Raw genomic sequence first — 20,349 nt, 5'->3', positions numbered from 1 at the left:
CTACTTTCATTTCTCCCCCAACTGGCAAACAAGAGAAATTAGACCAAGGACCCAAAGAAACAAAGTGTGTACTTTAATACAGAAATGCTTTTACCTGCCATCCTGCTGTGAATGAAATGGGCTGGGCTTTCAAAATGTTAGTCAGCTTAACTCCCAGTTGGTGGCACTGGGAAAACGTAGCCACTCAGTCTTATTGCTGTGTTTCTGTTCTTTAACTGCCAACTGGAATACAATAGAGGATTCAAATGGAAACAAAAGAGGGATGAATCCAGAAAGAACCAGAAGGACGACAACAAAGCAAGCCAAGAAAATGCTAAGGAGCCAAAGACACTGCGTTCCCCAAAGTCAGCATCCCAGGCCCTCTTCACATGGAAGATAATTAGGCTTCCGTTAATTGCCACTTCCCCTCAGAGAGTCATGATATTTTACAAATCGGAAATTATCTAGTAGATGCTTATCTTTGCAACATTTTAGGAAAGTCATAAGATATGCTTAACCCAAACAGAGAATGACTATATCACATTGCACAGACGTGGATAATTTATTTTACATATTATGAGGGATTTCAATGTAAACATACAGAGTAGCAGTGTTGAATACACTAATATTTTTGGACCACAAAGACAGTGCCTCCATTCTGATGGATTACAGTATATGTAGCATACACAGAGGGCTAGATATTTTTATTCTCATATTGCATCAACAGGTACCTGGAACTTTACTTATGTTCAGCTTCTCCATCATCTCGCCATTGTTTTTTGTACTTTTTTTTCTTCTTATGCAGACATCATATTATTACAATAGTAGACACAAGGCTGCCACTTATCACACAATCCTCATGTCCTCTTTTAACTTCAGAACGTGTCAAAGTATGTATACCATTGTCTTTGGTTTGTGCACATTTAAGAATTCACACATCAAAAGGCAAACTTTGTCCAGGGTTACAGAGAAGCATGCCTTTCTCGTTCCCCCCTCCAAGAATAATGATATACACAATTTATATTTTAATTTAAATATGCTGCATGATGTATTGAGTTATAGTTTTCTAAGCTGCAAAGGATGAAAAAAACAGTAAAAAATAATGTGACTTACACAGAAACAAAATACATTCAGTAGCCCGGCTTTTAGGTCACAGTTTAAATAATGTATATGAAGCCTTATATTATAGATTTCTATATCAAATGGATAAATGAAAACTTTCATGGGCCTGGGATAGTCATAAGTAAAATCACATCTTATGGGCCATGATAAAATCTTACCTTATCAGATGTGACATCCAAAATGTCGCATTTTCCCTGTGATTTTATTAATAATGCAGGAGCATCCATCTAACAGAGAATCTCTTTTATAAAACACTGTCTTTGGTATGAATCAGAGTCAGAGTATTAACTAGGTGATCAGTACAAAATATAAACAACTCTTGTGGTGTCAGCCAGTCTGAAAGTTCAGAATAAGAAAAAAAAAGTAAGAATTTTCCACTGGCCAGCAAAAATCAATACTACGGTTTTCATAATACTGTGAACTTGCTAGCATTTTATATTTTAACTATCTTTTTATGTTATTTTATTTATAGGGATGTGGTCTCTGCTACCCAGGCTGGAGTGTAGTGGCACAATCATAGCTCACTGCAGTCTCAAACTCCTGGGCTCAAATGGTCCTCCCGCCTCAGCCTCCCAAGTAGCTGAGATTCCAGGTGTGAGTCACTGCACCAGGCTTAACTTTCTTATAATCCATTTTTGATCCCACAAATTACTAAAAATCAAATTGTGTCTATCCCCACACAAAGCAAAATGGTAATTTGTCAATTTTACGCTTTGAGACCTAAATTATTTTCCTTAATCTTCTACTCCTCAAATTCATTATATAAATGAACAATTTACCATCTCACTTCACATGAGGAAGATAATATTATAGAATGTAGATCCCAGGATAGAGCAACCAAATGCTACCTGGGGAAAGATGAACGTGCGTGTGTGCGTAACTTGAATTGTTCCAATTATTCTTTTGCTTATAAGGCAATTTCTATATGAGTTCCAGAAGCCCCTTGGAAGCCAGAGCCATTAGCATGCAACATTTTCTACTTCTGGAAGCCAACTCATAATAAATCTCTTACCTTGTACAGAGAGGGAACAGCACAGGGCTCATAACAGGATGAGTGATGCATAAAATGTTCTTCAGCTGACTTCCCATGGGATTTATATTTCCAAACCTAGGAACACCGTCTGCCTGCATGGATGAAATGCTAAGCAATGCAGTCAAACAACCAATATGTTATGCATAGTTTTTTAACTTTAAGAAATCTAGAAGAAACTGTAAAATATGTAAACAAGTAAGTTTGTGTCTAAACATTATAGCATAAATTAACTAGAAAAATATATAGCTTAAATAAGGAAGGTCAGTGATGGGCTCATATTTTAAGTGTGATTGTGATTATGAAAATAATATGCTATTTCTTAGAAACTGACCAGTTGCTGCATTCTTGGTTATAGGTTTAAGAGAGAGACTCTTTTGTATCACATTAACACAAGCATTCCAAAAAGAAATCATAGGATCTGAATTACAGATAAAATGTCAGTCAAGGCGTCTATTTTGGGGGTTTATTTTTCAAAAGTAACCAAGAGAATAAAGAAAAGAATCTAAGAAAATAAATAAGAAAAATACATATATTCAAATTCTACTTACATTTTCTCATTTGTTTGTTTAAAAAGGTATCACTATTTTTTTTACAGTACAGTTTCAAGTCAGACTTATTTCCAGTCTAAATTTAGCCTCTGTTCATTGTGTCGTATTTCTGCAGGCATGGGAAAGAAAATCAATGCCCCTACTCACCTTTGAAAGAATTTCACTGCCAAGTCTCCATGGTTCTATGGGATCCAATAATCCATGGCTCAGTATTGATTTTTCTATGACACCTGTAGAAACAGCCTCTCCTTCCTTTCTAACAAAATATAGCAACAAAAATTGTGTAGTTTCTGAATGAATTAAGCATAGGTTATTAAGCACAACCTCATCGTTTAAGGTAATGTGGTTTGTCTTTTCTTAAAAAATGTTGACTTGGTTTGATTTTTTTCTGAGCCATTTAACAACTGTTTGAAGGTGATGTGAACATCTATTTGTTAAAATAATTTGAACGTAACTTTCTCAGGTTTCTGGCACCAACTTCTATATTGCAAATAGAATTTATTCTCCTAAGGAACTAGACAAATGGTAAAGCCTATCTGAGTTCAATTCCCAAAGTATCTCCAAAATTGAAATCTTTTTGAATATACAAAAGTAGAATCATGCTTTTAAAACCTAAAGCTTCAATGAAATACAGGACCTTTAAGGGAGTAAATAGGGCATTTCAAATCATACGAGAGAGAATGGGTTAAATTTGGGGTGTATTTTATAGCATTAAAAGAGTTGGAAAAACAGGCAAATAAAGCATCAGCCTTTCTCTTTTCTCAACAAACACAGTCAAACACACACACACACACACACACCCAAACAAAACAAGAAGTCATGTTTCCAATATTCTTTACACACCTGATTTAAACCTCAAAGGTATTTGTTTCACCCTGAGCAGATTCTTTGGGCATGTCTGATTCTATTTCCCCGTAGCCATTCTGTGCTGAGTGGAGCAACTACAGTTGGCAACCTACTCCATCACTCACTCCATCATCCTGAGAATCTGCAAAATAAAAATGCAGTGTTAAAAAAAAGAAAAAAAATTTTTCTTTTACCTTTGCTTTTCCTGGTAAAATCCTAGAAAAAAAAATATGGAGCAGGGTGTTTCCCACAATGTATGTGACATCTCAGTTAAAAGTGACAGGACCATGCTGCACTGTGACAGGTTTAGTGTTAAGACCTGACAGATATAAACCTGCAGGAACAACCTCCCTGCCACAGGTATTTAAGCTCATGTGAAAACTTTGATTTGATAGTCCCTTGATTAGCTTTTGCAACAGTGAGTGCTACTGCTTTTCAAGTTCATTATAAATTACAGAATTCTTCACAGTACTGTCAATTTAAGCTCTTGTTTTACTAAAAGGCAGGCATTTTAGCCATTCATCAAACCTGTGCACATTTTTGAGTTAAAGAATTAGATCAATCCAAACTCCAGTTCTCAAGGGAGAAGTTCCATTGTTTATCAGGCCATGTCTACACTGGCTGAGCAAAGCGCTCTGTTCAGAAGGAGAAGCGCCTTTGGCAGCTAGAGTCCACATAGCTGACCCATGGATGCTCGGGTGGAGTTTCTTCACCTAATTACACAAGTGCAATGAAATTACTGAACATTTGATGAAAATGACCCATGACAACAAAATAGCATGACATGATTGTTGTTCTAATCTATTTACATGGTAGTCATTTAGAATGTAATTCAAAGAATCTGTAAGAATGAGAAGATGCTTACACTTACAGGAGATGATAAATATGGGTATTGAAATACTTGATAACTCAACAGTTGGTTTTACCCAAGTCATTCTTTCTAAACAAGACAGTGGAGGCACAATTTTAAAATGAAATACTTTTTCCTAACTGGTCCAGGTTAAGCTCACAATGCTTATATTTACAGAGAGAAATTCACAGAGTTTAAATAATTAAAAAGATGATTTTACTCTCAACAAAACAGATTAAAAGGTAATCAACCTTTTGGAGAAAATATTTACATTTTCCCAACTTGCTCAGTCAAGATTTAGTAACATCTATAGGTACATTCGATTCTGGTGACAGTACCGTGCCCTTGACTCATCTTGAACGTTTTAGATAAAAATGTGGTTTAGCAGAAATGTTCTACTAACAGCCATGAAATTATAGGCTTTCCCTTTCATCCATCCAAATACACACCACCCTGTGAAATAATAGAAACAAACACTAATCACCTTTGGAATTTTGCCAGCCTTCCCCATAGGTGAGCTGCAGAGTTGGACTAAATTGTATTGGAGGAATAAAGCCTGTCTCACCCCTGTGAATGCTCTCAGAGGGCTTCAGAGTGCATCCATTTCAATTCATCGAAGAAAGCAGAAGTAAAGATTTAACTGTGTGGGAATCTATCAGAGCTCACCTCTATCAATATCTCCGCAAAATAAATTAGTTAAGTCAAACTCACATTCAGTTTCCCTAATCACTTGGACTTTGCAAATAGGAGTAGCTCATAATTTTTCTTTTTTTTGCCAATCCCAACTTCAAATTTTCAAGATAAGTGTTTAGTCACTCTGTTTCAGTTGGTAGTCATTCATACAATTTATGCAACAAATCCTTTTTTAGTGGTTGCAAAATTCCAACTTCAGATGGAGTCATGGCAATGTCTGGCTGATTCGTTTTTTAAATTACCACTCATATTATAAAACAAAAGAAATCTAGTTGCTCTAATTGCCTTATGTAGCAAAGTTCATCTAAGATAAGCTGAATTTTGTATCTTCTGAAAACCCTGAGAATGTTTAAATATAATATAAATATAATTGTTGCCAAAAATGTTTCAGTCACCTGATGATGATGATGATGATGGTGGTGGTGGTAATAAAAGTAGCAAACGTCCTTATGGTACTTGACTATGTGCCAAGCACTGTCTAAATGCTTTGTGTATAGAAACTCATTAATCCCCCAACAACCCTATAAGATAGATACTATTAGCCCAATTTAACAGATGAGGAAACAGGATTACAGAGACAGCAAGTTACTTGCCCTGGATCATGTAGTTAGTAAATGGTAGAGCTGGATTTAAATCGGCGCAGTCCGGCTCGAGTGTCTATACTCTCTTAGATGGTGATGGGCTTGGCCTAGCCACAGTGATGAAGCTGGCATATCATTATGCATGGACGTTTAAATTAAAACGTGGTGTTTTGACAGTGGTTCTTTCCTTCTTATATGAATAGAAATAACATGCCTGGAACTAGAGCTTGACTTTCAACTATTCTGTCCACCAGGCTCATTTTTCTAAACTCACTCAGGATTTCCTTTACACCTTTCAAAACTTATATTGTAAGATATTTGTAAATGTGAAAAATATCAAATAAGAAAGGAACTGTAAAAAAAATTTTTTTTAATGTGGGCCTAAGAATAATAGAGCATGTACCTAAATATACCCTCATGGGATCAGGCCTACCGAGGTCAAATCCTAATGCTACCTATTCTAAGTTGGACAAGTTGTTTTATTTCTCTCTGTCTTAGTTCTGTTGTCTATAAAATGAGAATGAAAATAGTGCTACAGTTTAGGATTGTGAAGATTAAATAAATTAATCCATATAAAATGCTGACCCCGGTGCATGATAAGCAAGCATTTGATAAGTATGAACTTCTGTTATTATATTTAGTTTATATAGACTAGCCTTCAGCTGCAACTAAGCATTGACAATTAAAATTTGTCCTTGTAGTGTGAAAGTATTAACAGAGATTTAAGAAAAATTTGTTGTTCTCACAGGAAATCCTTTCAGCATAGGGAAAATTTGGCTTTAAAAATTCACTGAGACATATTTTCACAAAGAATTTTATTCCCCCTATTTTCAAGAACATAGACAAATTACAGATTATGACAGAACCACTTAAAAAGTCATCAGAGTTTATGCTGTTATCACCTAAAAAGCTAAAAGTAGCCTTTTTGTTCTTGAGACAGGGTCTCTCTCTGTTGTCCAGGCTGGCATGCAGTGGCATGATCACGGCTCACTGCAGCCTTAATCTCCTGGGCTCAAGTGATCCTCCTGCCTCAGCCTCCCCAGTAGCTGGGACTACAGGTGCGCGACACCATGCCTGGCTAATTTTTTTGTACTTTTAGTAGAGATGAGGTCTCACTGTATTGCCCAGGCTGGTCTCAAACTCCTCAGCTCAAGTGATTTTCCCACCTCAGCTTCCCAAAGTGCTGGGATTAAGGTGTAAGCCATTGCAGCTGGCCTGAAAGTAGCTTTTCCTATGAAAAACCTTTTCTATATGGCAAGGTTTTAAATAACATAAAAGTATTGCTTCCTTGTTTTTATATCATAATTCATATTTCTAAACAGAACTTAAGTCAAATTGACCTTGATGGCGGTGATTCAATTTTAACAACTGAGCAATTAAACATCAGTAAAATTGTCCATTATCTTCAGTTTGTCCATTTTTTAATTCACACTTCTCAATAATCTGAGTGCTTAGGTTTATGTTTAAGTCCCAACTCTTTGAGGTCACATGGGTGAGTTAGAAATGGCTACTCTGGAACATAAAATAGAAATGTCCATCCCAAAGAAAAAGCAATGCAGGGACTAGGAGAAAGTTAATTACTAAGCATCCAACTTGCATAGAGCTATTTGGTAAGTGCTATAGAGAGAAAACAAAATGGATTGAAACCTTTTTGGTTCAGTTCTAAAATGGACTCCTTCACCAGAGACAGCGTGAAAACCCCAGAGGCCCAGAAGCTATTCTATGTGAATCTCACACTTTCGCCTGGATATTCCCAGGATGCACTGAATTGCCTTTTTCCAGTTTGGTCACCATGGAACTTGAGAGCCTCTTGCTGGTCCCCAAGGAGCTGGCAGTAAAGAGAGACGCATTTGCCTCATGTCCCAGTACCTCAGAGACCAGATATTCTTTGGCGATCCTGAAATAAAGTCTTGATATATAGTACCTTGGTCAAGAGTTAAAGTTTTGAATAAAGGAGTTGGTGTGTAGCCTCATCTGGGACAAAGAGAGTAGATTGAAAACCAGGCACAATCAATGTGTCTCAATGTTAATCCTAACTGTATTCACCCAGGCTCCCCACTGCAAACTCTGCCTCCCAGCACTGCAACCTCTCCCTCCCAGGTTCAAGCAATTCTCCTGCCTCAGCCTCCTGAGTAGCTGGGATCACAGGCATGCACCACTGGCTAATTTTTGTATTTTCAGTGGAGACGGCGTTTCACCATGTTGTCAGGCTGATCTTGAACCCTTAACCTCAGGTGATCCACCCGCCTCAGCCTTCCAAAGTGCTGGGATTACATGTGTAAGCCACCATGCCCGGCCAAAAAACTCTCATTCTGAAATGGGATCTTAGCAGTCATCAGCTTCCAGGTCTCTAGATAAGGACAGCATGTCCCAGAGACAGCCATCTGCCAAAAGTCTCATAGAGTGAGCAGCAGTTTTAGAATTAGAACCCGTGGAGGTAGAAGGACATGGTTGAAATGTTAGAGTAGAAACAAATTCTTCATAGCAATTAAATGATTAGAAGGAAAATGGAAACACAAGGAAAGACACAAATAACTTCTACTGTCAAGAGATGTCAGCAACCTCAACCGTGAATTATTGGCACAGACAACCAGGGGGATGTGAAGAACAAAGACTGCCAGGAGCTGAACAAGGCAACCTGGTTTCACTGAGAGGATGAGGCTTTCCTACCAAAGAGAATGGACTGTTGCAGTAACTATGTGGGGAAGTTATCTGATGTTCAGATTTCCTATCTGAGAGCATCTTTAAGTTACTTAACCACAGTGTCAGTCACAGTGTTATCTCCAGTATCTTCAACAAGCATTATTAGCTGCAGCTATTACTGCTGCTACTCTACTGCTGACCCCCCCAACCCCAGCTGCTCAAGGTTCATTAAATGTGTTTTTCAGATTTTCTAAACAAAATATAAACATTTTATTTTCTTGTGGCAGTTTCATTTTTTTATTGTTGCATGTTTGGGTCTCTTTTAAAGATATTTAGATATTTAAGTTTTAGAAAGGATACTCCTTATTTCATATCATTTATGAAATCCAACAGATAATCTCCAAATATCAAACGGAAAGTTTAAAAAAGATCACATCTACCCAGTGTCTCTCGTTGGCATCTCCATAGACCTGCCGTCATTTCTCATTATCCTTTTATTTATGATTCCACATACAAATCCAACCCAGGTGATTTGGTTCTTAAAGAAATAAATGTGAATTAATTCCGATGATCATAAATTTTAATGAGACAACACTTCAGATGCTCTGAGACGTTCCAAATGCAAAACTTATCTTTTCTGTGGTGAAACTGGAATTTTTTTTTCCGTAGGAAACCTTGATTGTTTCACCCCTGCTATTTTTTACATAATGAAACAATTTGCATATCAACAAGGTCAGAGGGGACAGAACTGGAATCTCAGGCTCCCTGTCTCCCTGCCTCTCCCATGCCAATGCTACACATTTCTCATTCCCTTCTGTTCGCAAGTTTTATAATTTTGCAGAATTACAAGTCATATAGCATGACATCAAGCTTGATCTTGTCATTTTGCTTGATTGTGCAAAATTACAGTCGTTCCAGAATGTTGACAGAATTCCTTTCAATATTTTCTCTGTTCGTTTATTAAGTGGCAGTGTCATACTTAAAGAATGATCATTTCTGGGACTACTCATTCAAATCTTTGAAGACTGACATCCCATTAAAAATTTGTTTCTCCCAATCACCCTCTATTCTCTCTGTCCTCAGTACACTCAGCATGTCAGAAATAATTATAAGTGGCTTTATATATACAGAAGCCATTTCTCTTTAATATTCCAGAATAGATGAATGTAGTATTGCTTTGTTATCAGCTTTATTCTGGTTGGAAATTTACATTCAGTATCAGTAATATCTCATGAAAAAGTTGAAACCTGCCCTAGCATTCCCAGTTTCTCTAGATCAGCCCTACCTTCAGACATCATTTGTTCCTTGCAGATAATTATTTAATATTAATGTAAAGGTCTGTCTTCCTCAAAGATAACCCTCACCTTCTTGTGCTACTTTTCATAGGAGCATTTTCAAGGTAATAACTTTTCTATGTCACTTACTCACATTAGAGCAGCTTGTTTAAAAACAGATTTCTGATTAGAATTTTTTTAAAAAGCAGGAGGTGATAAGCCCATTCAGAGTTGTCTCTTATTTCACATTGCCTCTTTAGAGTGGGCACTGCCTGTTCTTTTTATCAAACAAAGGTGGAAAACCTGTTTTGTTTCCAAGGGAAGTGGAGAATGTCTATACCTGTATTTTCTTTCAAAGCTTGCTACTCTTACTTATGGGTCTCGCTTGTATTGTAGAACAAATAAAGTAGTCGCTACAAAAGGATGCATTCTGTATACCTCTCTCCAAGTTGATGGAATGCAATGTATTATGGGAGACATTATCTGTTTGCACAGATAATCAGGATTATAAGTTTTCTGGATCTCTGATTTGTTGGCTGATATTACGTGCTTTGACAAGCTCTAGAAAGACACGCTGCCAGATGGGCTTACATATGGAGAGGCCCAAGGCTTGCTGAAGTGCCCTGACGTAAATGCTGAGAGACTAGTTTCCAAGAAGGCTGCGGCTTAATGGAAAAGGTTCTTGACTTGGACAGGTAGAATTGTGTCTCTTCTTTGCCGCTTATTAGCTATGTGGCTTTGAGCAAACCACTTATGCTTCCTGAGGTTTATTTTATAAAATGTTGGTAATAATGCCTTTGGGGGTTTATATAATAAATCAAATAATATATATGACAATGTTGGCTCATAATAAATCATCATGCAGATGCTTGGCGTTATTTTTCTTAAGTCATTACCTAAAGTGAACAAGCAAGTCAGTCAAGATCACAGATATCAAACAGAAATCTAGAGGAAATCTATATGTACTATAACCATATTTACTCGATACTAGGAATAGGCCTTTCTTCTAATGAAATATTACCATGAGAAAAATTTAATCTTATGAATCTATCATATGTACAGGCAACCAATTTTCAGCAAGTGGCAATACAGTAAAATACTCAAAAACTGCATATAGAGTAGACATAAATTAACACATTTTAATAATTCAGGAGGCATTTCTTTGTCTTATCGTACCTAAGGGTCATAATTATGATTATCAGTGGCTAATTTACTAGAGAACTGGTTGGAATGCAAATGACTCTATAGTATAACTGAGAATAATTCTTTGGAATTAATCCATGCTATCCATTTTTAATAGTCCTAGGTCTCTACTTCCAAAATGCAGCATGACTTCAATCATTCTAAATTATCTGACCTGAGCTTTTTGATGATTTGTATTCTCCTAAGGGGATGTTAACCTCAGCACAAATTTCCACATTCTACCATATCACCAAGCATGTTGCTCAAACATAATGCCTTGTGGGTAGTGTTCAAGGCTGGGAATTCTACATCTCTAACCCTGATGCACCAGGTGCGGAAAGAGCAGCAAGAAGTAACTGTGAAAAGGGGAAATAGAGAGGAAATAATAAGCTCTGTGCTGACTAATTGATGAGACTGTCAAAAAGATGAAAGGAATTAAAAGCTAAGGAAGACTCTGTAAATTATATGGCATGAGAAGTCTAAGGTGTTATTATAATTATCGCTATTAATAGTCTTACTCAGTTTACAATGGAAGAGTTATATATAGCTTGAAAGAGAAGAGCTCTTTTTCAAATGATGATACATTTATTCCTCCATCAACCAATTCTTGCTCTCTCAGCTTATTTCTCAGCCAATGTGAGTGACATGTATAGTCTATCCTTGTTTCTTTCTGTTTTTATCATAGTTTGACACAGTTGAAATAGATGGGAAGATCTTGCGGAGAATAAGGCTGCAAGCAAATTCTGAAATTTTAAAAATAGCTGTCTCTGAATAGTAAAAAGGTTTCGGCACATAGGAAGCTAAAGATGCTCTCGTTAATATGGCTAAAAGCATGTAGCAATTATTGTAGGATGGTAGAATATTCTAAAAGCTCAGCATTTGCACACTATATCTGTTAGGATGCCATTGTCACAAAAGGCAGATACATGTCAGAATAATCCCACTTCTGAGCATGGCCATCTGAACTGTCTTCTTGAAATAAATAAATCTGCATATGTGAGTGTGCATGCATGTGTAGCCATAGCTCTATGGTTGTATTGCTATAGACACACACATTTATGCGAAAATATATCACTGTAAGAACTGAGGACACATTTGGTAGAGGGCTATAAAACTCTACAATGCCATTGACAATCATTCATAAATCACTTAGAACTAGATTAATAAAGGTAAATATTCATTTCCCCATCACAGAAAGACGAGGTGTTTCCATCTCCTTAATTAACAAGTATCTTTAGAATATAAGCACAGCACAGTCTATAGTGCTTAAGGAAGAAAGAAAGAAAGAAAAGTATAAAATGGTTATATAAAGGGCAGTATGGTAATAAATAGCATGAAGGAGGTTTACATCTGCTAGCATGGAATGGTACATCACGTACATTGAGTCAAAAAACAACTTGTAGAACATTATGTATACTATCGTCCCACTTGGATTTTACACACATACATAGAAAAGTGTACTTACAGAAAAAGTGTAATATGACAAAAATCAATCTATTAATAGTTCTTCCGGGAAAAGAAGCAGAATTGGGGAGGGAGGAGGTAGAGTTCCTTTTCACTATTTAAATTTCAATATAGCTATTATATTTATAAGTATTCTTTTAAAGAAATGAAGGAGATATAAGTCATAGCACTTCCACATAGAGAACACTGAGTATAGTTACAAGTTTTTTTAATCACCGAGCCTACTAATTTCTGTTGGTCACATTGTTCTATAAAATGAACATTTTTAAATTGAGGGACATAGCATCTTTTCTGGCTTACGGCCATTTACTCTTCACAAGTACTTCCAAAGCTTCATCCAGAACATTATGTCCATGTTAACCTCAAATCTAAGGAATAGAAAATACTAGTAAATCCATCTTGCTCTCAGCCCACATTCACCGCAAAAGGAATGTTCCTTCTTCTTTTTAACAGAACAGATTTAAAGCACTAGAAATAAAAATTGTACCCTACTTTTTAAAAACCTATCTATGCATGCTTACCATGAAAACCTCTATGAGTAGCTGTTTCAGAACATGGGTTTAGGTGAAAGCACATCCCACTTTCACCATCATCAACAGCGTAGTTCTTTAGCCCTTTATTAGTGCAACTAATCTGGAAACCTTTGGAATAACAGAGCACAAAGTGCCAAGAAACTAAACATTCAAGTCTGATGTTTTGTCTACAATATTATCAAACTTACAATAGCATACAGTGCCCTTTCATCCATTCATTGATTTGAAAATATGACAGTGCCATGAGCCATGCCCCTGGTCATGGTAAGAGTGTAAGGCAAATTCTCATCTATTTGCTCCCCTCAGGAAACTTACAGTTCTGTGGGCAGAAACTTCAAAAATAGGAAAAAAATCTATTTTCTATAGGTGGTAGGCAGCATACAGGTTTCTAGGTTCCTCTGCACTAACCCCCACCCACTGAAAAAATAAATATGTGAGAAAAAAAAATTAAAGAGTGCCAATCTTTTCTAATCCTTGAGAAACTCCTGTATTTGTCTTTAACCTAACCTACAATTTTACTCATAATGGAAGTAAAACATTGATATTTATTTCCATGATGTCAAAAATCAAAACATAAAAGATACTAATAAAAGTAATGAGGAGTAATGGGAAGCTACATAGAGGGCTGGCAAACCATGATCAGTGGCCTAACCGAGGCTGCTGACTGTTTGTGTCAATAAAGTTTTATTGAAACACAGTTACACTCATGTCTTTAGTTATTGTCTCTGGCTGCTTTTAAGCTACCACAAAAAAGATGAGTGTTCACAATAGACCTCATATTCTCCACAAAAAGCTAAAATACTCACTAAACTAGCTCAGTAAAAGCTTGCCAATCCCCAATATAATAAAAACTGGACAATGTACTTAAAATCTGGAATGTACTTTTTGTCTGTTTTCCATTTTGGTTTGTGCTTTTTGGAAACTTTAGTTTCTGGGGCTAGTCCAAGAGGGATTCCTTAAGCCATGTGTGTTTGTTCCTTCTCTGATATTAGGAGGAACAAAAAGAGACAGTGAATAAACAGTGTTGTATAACATAGGTTGAGGGAATGTAAATTAAAAATAGAATGACTTTACAAACAATGTTTGTAAATCTGAACTTTTCCACTACATTCATGCTCGTGTTGGCCAAGGCCTGAAATTTTGAGATGGATGTGGAAAGAACAGCCTGAATCAAATGCGTAAGATCATAATGGGGCTTATTTAGCCAGTCTTGGAAATATTTATAATATCATGAGTACTGCCCAAATTTCTGAATGTCCCAACTTTATTCTAAAAAGAATCTGGCCAAAACATTTTTTTTTAATGCTTAGCTAAATTTTCACAAAACACTTGCACGGATGGAGCAATGAAGACTACTGCCAAAGACGCTCCAATCTAATTCTGCCTGGCACATCGGCCAGGCTTGTTTGGCATTTCATTAACAAAAAATAAACCTCACTCTTCTTCCTGAGAAAATAGCATGTGTAGTATTTTTGGGGACAGCAAAGCTCAGCATGCTATTTCTCGGTATGAAAAAATATATATCTGAAATGTGGATAAATAAAGCTTTTAAAAGCCTTTTTCTGGCATGGTAACTGGCCACCCTGGGAAATCCGTGTTCTTGGTATGTGACTTAATAAAGCTGACATAAAATAGACCTTTAAACGTTTAAAACAATAACAGAGAAACAAGGTCATAAAATAGTAAGAGGATTGATCTAGAAACAGAAAACAGATTCTTGTGACACTTTTACACTATGATGCTCCATGCAAGCCATTAACTTCATCTTCCTTAATTTTAGACTCTTTTTGGAGTAAAATATACATAAAGTATGGATGTCATAAGAAAAGATAAAAGATACTTGTATCTGTGGCTTGTTTGCTCTTCCTCAAAAGAAATGAAAGAAAAAAATTAAAAGTTAAAAATATATATAAATGCATTCTTACATGAACAGCTTCAAGACTCAATTATCAGCCATGGAACAGACACAGATTTTTCCAGTTCTGCACCAAATTCTTATTCAAGGTAGTCTGAATTTAGTTGAAGAAAATAAGTTGCTAACAGCTATCAATGAACTGTATCTCAGGTTAACACAAATTGGGTACTGATATAATCAATATAATGACTAGATTATGTATAGGGTATTGATAAGGCTAAGGATAGTCGGGATGGGGTTGAGGACAGGATATATAAGGGGAAGGTTCCTGGAGGAGGTGACACACTTCTGTTGACTGAAGGATAAGTAGGAGTGAGCCAGGAAAGAAGAGTGAGAAGAGACTTAGAGGCAAAGTAGACAGTAAAGTAGACAGCAAAGAAATAACATGGTTCATGTGTAGAATTCCAAGCTGTCGCATGTAGCTGGAAAGCAAAGTGCAAGACAGGAAATTGTTAGAGATAAGACTAGAAAGAGGGAGGAAGCAGCAGATTTAAGGCTAGAATTTAGCTTGGGAATATTTTGTACTTTATCTGGCAGAGTGGGGAAACACTAGAGGATTTTTAAGCTTGCACACGGCAGGTCTGCTTTGGGTTGTATGTTAGGGGGATTTCATGGTGACAAGACTGATCACCATGTCTTGGGAAGAAAGGTCAGTAATATGGTGCAGATGTCCAAGCAAGAGATGAAACATCACAAGTAGCGGTAGTTCTTAACTACAACGGCGGTATTGATCATGAGCCCTGCAGATAGATTCACAAAATATATAGCAGAAAAAATTAGCAGTTCCTGGTACTGGGTTCGATATGGAAAAAGAAAGTGGGCAAAAATAAGAGCCAAAAATGATTCTTAGGTTTCTGGTTTGGATGAATGAGTGGATGGCGGTGCCACAAAATGAGATGGAAAGCATAGAATGAGAAACCAGGTTAAGGGGGATGATGATGAGATTAGTTTGCACATGTGAGGTTGGAGGATGCCTGTTGAACATGGCAAGCAGTAGATATTTGAGTCTGAACTGCAGGCAAGAGACTGGGCTACAGATAAGATGTCTGAGTAGCTACAAACCGTGATGGTGGATGAAAGTACTGAGGAAAAGTGTACAGGGCAAGAGCAATGGGCTAAGGATAAACCCAGGGGAAGAGGAAGAGAAGTCCAGGAAAGAGGCAGAGCAGGCATAATTAGACGATCGCTCTGAGGGTATGGTATGGTTGAAGCCAGGGGAATAGGCAATTTTCAGAGGGAGGAAACTATCAATAGGGTCAAATGCACAAAGAGACCTAGGAAATAATTTAAAAGCCCATTGGATTTAGCAATTCAGGAACGACTGGTTCATCAGTAGTGAGGTAAGAGCAGAAGCAGATGCTAGGAGTTATAAAACAAAGAAAAGGCTGGGCACAGTGGCTCATGCCTATTATCTCAGCGCTTTGGGAGGCCAAGGCAGGAGGATCACTTGAGGCCAAGAGTTGGAGAACAGCTGGGCAACATACAGAGACCTCCATCATTACAAAACAATAAAGAATTAGGCAATTGCAGTGGTGCATGCTTGAAGTCCTAGCTACTTGGGAGGCTGAGGTGGGAAGATTGCCTGAGCCCAGGATTTGAGGTCGCAATGGGCTATATGACTGTGCCACTGAACTCCAGGCTCGGCAACCGAATGAGATCTTGTCTCAAAAAAAAGAAAATGCAAAGACAAGGAGATACCCAAAGTACACACACACTAAATTTTCAAGAGGTTTGAATGAGATGGGAAGGAAAGTGATCAGAATAATGATGGAGAGCTAACAGGACAAGGGAGAGGGCATTCGGGACAAAAGAAACATGAGGATGCACTTGAGCCACCAACCATTGGTGCCTGAGCACCAACCCAGACCACAGCTTTATTAGGGACAGCTCTACTTCGTCTCTTTTCCATTTGAGAAACTTTCGGAGCATTTTGCCCTGGTCCTAAGATGGCAGTCTCTACAGAAAGCAAAATAAAATGGGTCAGATGTATTGTTTTCTTGTTAGCGCTCCTAAGGAAATCAGACAAAAGATGATTTCTTAAATAATTAGTGTTCACTAAAAGTCTCTTTTTCAATGTCTGCTTAAGCCCTGTCAGTCATTATCAGAGTGCTTACAATTTGTTTATAATAATGCTTGTGTAATAGGTGTGCGGGCACACTATGAAACATCCAAACTGATACCTGATTAGTTGGGGAATGCCAATTATATTCACTGGCATTTGTTTACAGCTCAGAATCTCCTACACTGAGAAGAGACAGTACATCATAACTAAAGGAGGTTCATCTGGGTATAAATAGCTTTGATATCTTCCTGGCTCTGTCATTACCTAGCTGTATAACCTTAAACAAGTCATTTTTCCAAGTTCAGCCTTCATTAAGACAATGAAATGAGATGCTTCCACTTGATGGTCTCTTCTACCAGAATTTCCAGTTAAGAGAAGACTACAGATAATCTAGTTATACTTTCTATGATACAGGAAATTAAATCAAAATATGTTTTATAGATATTGAAGCAAATATTGATTAGTTCTCAGGTCATAAAATTATGATGTACATCTTAGGAGAGAAATATCTACTGATAATAATTAGGAACGATAGCTAAACAAAGATCCTTTTCGTTTTCAAATGAAAAGCTCATTTGAATTACACAATATTTTCTTTCCTTCCCTTTCAAAGTTCAGTACCAAGTGTTTGATGACAAATCAAAGCAGAATTGTTCCAGCCTCAGTACATATGCCACTGTCTCCAAAAGCAAAGTCAGAAAGACAATTTCTGGAGACAAATAATTCATTTCTGTTTCTGCTCTATTCACTAGAAAGACATAACCACAGTTGAGATTCAATCTGACATTAAGTCGTACCAAGTCTACGGATTTCTTTACTACACAGACTGCAATTTCTCCCTGCTGTGTCTCCCTAGACAATGCTGAGTAAAATGACCTCAAAGAACTGGCAAGGGGGAACTAGACAATTAAAAAGTGCTTTTTAGCTTTATATAAATTTAAGCAATACATACTTGTAATTCTGAAGATAAAATGGAATACGTCACAGTGCAAAAAAAATAACCCTATCCTTTCTCCTCCTCATTCTAGAGTCAGAAGAAAAACCATATAATAAGTATGTTTGGTCCCATTTTAAAGATTTGCCGGGATCCTGCATATTCTTACTCAATTCTGCTCTATGAGTAGCTTTTCTATAAGAGAAGTAAAATCTACAACCAGTTTTCCATTTTTTTCTAGCCCTTAATGTTTCTCAATTTTCCCCTTTTATGGAGTTAAATTGTGCTGGTGGTGTTGTTATTTTGTTTAATGTAATTTTTTACAACTATTAAATTTATCCTCGTTTTTGGCATATCTATGGTCTCAGTCCTGGATATGCTGCACTCTCACCTGGATTATTGTGGCCTTTCTTATCTGGTCTTTTGATTTCTGAAAATTAAGATTCTTCATCTGTAGTTGTAGCTTCCCTGTCTTCATGAAAAAGCCTACGATCAGTACTCAGCAGGATTGCTAGGGTAGCTTCCACTGCTTATCCACAGACCTCATCACCTCATCACCTCCACTTCCTCCTTAGGTTTCCACATTGGTATTTTATATTGTTAACTTCAAACCACATGTGGGCACCTCACTCTACCCCATCTGCTCTGTCTCTTAACCCTCTTTCATCTGCCATATTCTTCTCAGTCAAGTCATCTCTATGCCCTCATCATCTATCCATTGCTATTTTACTTTTAAACCTTCCCCTAAAGTGTGTCCTGAGTCTTTAAATCACTTAATCTTCCACCTTCCTTCTGTCAGTAATGACTGGCTCTAGAATTCCATAAAAAGTCCATCTTTGCTGGCAACCTCTGGAAAACAAATATTCCTTAGCTGCAGTTTCTGAAGTACACACTATTCTTTCCTCCCTTCCTTTTTTAATACCCCAAATTACTCCATTATTTGAATATTTTATGTCTTTATGACTTCAGTAGTAGTTTCTAATTCAAATTTATATCTACATCTCTTTATTTAGCTCTTAAATTCCTTAAGTGCAGGTATTCTACAGCTATAAATCAGTCTTTTGGAGGACTGTCCAGACATCATTTTGAAAATGCAGAAATTTTAATGGTGATAATAAAATCGAAAGTATTATGCAAATTTGCCTGTTCTTCCATGAGGACATGAATGAACAAATCATTTTCGAAACCACAAAGCTTGGCTCTATCAGCTCCCCAGTGGGCCTTGATAACACTAAGCCTGTTTCTTACCTTGCTCTCTGTCCTGTGGAGTTAATCCAACCATAGACTTGCCTTTGAAGTCTACTGGAACACCATGCATGGGTGAGCTCCAGAGAGCACACAAAGCAAGAAAAGAAAACTGGCATGTTATTCTTAACCAGAGGGACTGTGCTATTTCCATGTTTCTATACATACTTGGGCATCCCACAGACTTCAAGAGCCTGCAGATGAAGTAGGAGAAGAAGCTGAAGTTATCAGTGTCCTGCAAATGGGCAGCAGATAAAGCCACAGTATAACAAAACTTTTAAATTCTAAGTAAATCATTCTCTTTTTTTTATTCTTTATCAAGAGTCATACAATCACAAATATAAAATTCTTTTAGGCTATAAAGTGACTCCCTGAGAATGTCAAGCTCTTCTGCAAATGGCATCCACTCTTCATCTAAGGTATAAAAATTGCCTTGTAGACTAGCATTCAATTCCATGCAACAGACATTTATCCCGAATCTTTACTGAAAAGGAGTTGTGCTCATCAAGATGAGAGCACCATCAACATCTTCAAAAAGAAAAGCATAAAGCAGCTCTCATGGCACATAGTCCTCCACGGCCACTTAAAAACACACTCTCAGACAGCATCAGTATGTGATGCAGCAACGTGGGTGAAATAGAAATTACAGCTTTAACACTGAAGTCTTAATATTTTAGTATTTCTCCAATATTATACTCAAGGGCTTAAACTAAATCACATTTTGGAAACTAAATTTATTATGTACATACCTCTGGACCCTGCACATCCTTTCTTAAAAACAAATTCTACTGAAATAAGAGAATCAAAAAGAGGACCCACTACTTAACAACTCTGTGTGTTCTTGAGTACCTTTTTTTTTTTAAACCTCTCTAAACCTCGGTATAGTAACTTGTAAAGTATAAAGGATCATAATGCTTGCCTTACAGTCTATGTGAAAATGACGCCTGACATGGTAAATGGTCAAAAAAATGATACAAAGGTGAGTATTATAATCCTTATTTTACAGAATAGACTGTATTACGAAGATACTAAGCAACTGGTCCAAGGTCATAGTAGGTCTAGAATTTTAATCTAATTTGGTTTCACTTCAAATGTTGTATTCTTCCTACCACAAAGGTTGCTGCTTCTCTTATGGTCCCAAAGTGAAAAAAGGCAACATCAGCTGAGAAGATCTTCCAAATGCCATCAGACATAGAGGCCTGTATTCCAATAATCCTCTCTTGAAAGTATCTGCTCAAATATTAGAATATTGGACCTTCAAAAGCTGTTCAAGGCCCTCAAGTCACAGGGCACAAACTCCAAGGGAAAAATGGCTGAAGCCATGACTGATCAATGTAGCCTAGAAAAATAAACATGTGCCTCAGAAGCAGAAACTCACTGATTACTGACAAGATATGGATTCACCAGAGGTGCAAGAAAATCACTTTGTGCTGTTGGACATTGAT

General features: G+C 37.0%; 1 protein-coding gene across 4 annotated transcripts in view; it reads right to left on the bottom strand.

Annotated features, from left to right (window-relative positions):
* LOC108593203 (uncharacterized) overlaps positions 1-20,349 on the bottom strand; it is a 101,163-nt gene that overhangs the window by 68,535 nt on the left and 12,279 nt on the right. For 2 of the 4 annotated variants that reach the window (XM_078338101.1, XM_078338100.1), the window contains 5 exons: positions 3,526-3,670; positions 2,830-2,938; positions 2,114-2,226; positions 1,260-1,437; positions 95-222 (listed from right to left, as the gene is read on the bottom strand). The gene's annotated coding sequence lies outside the window, so the exon portion shown is untranslated. The remainder of the gene's footprint in view (positions 1-94; positions 223-1,259; positions 1,438-2,113; positions 2,227-2,829; positions 2,939-3,525; positions 3,671-20,349) is intronic. The other 2 variants (XM_078338102.1, XM_078338103.1) reach the window with 2 other exon arrangements.

The sequence above is a fragment of the Callithrix jacchus genome, chromosome 9 (genome assembly GCF_049354715.1).
Source record: "Callithrix jacchus isolate 240 chromosome 9, calJac240_pri, whole genome shotgun sequence".
NCBI lineage: Eukaryota > Metazoa > Chordata > Mammalia > Primates > Cebidae > Callithrix > Callithrix jacchus.
Note: the sequence above shows the minus strand (reverse complement) of the source record. Positions and strands in the feature narration are given on the sequence as shown.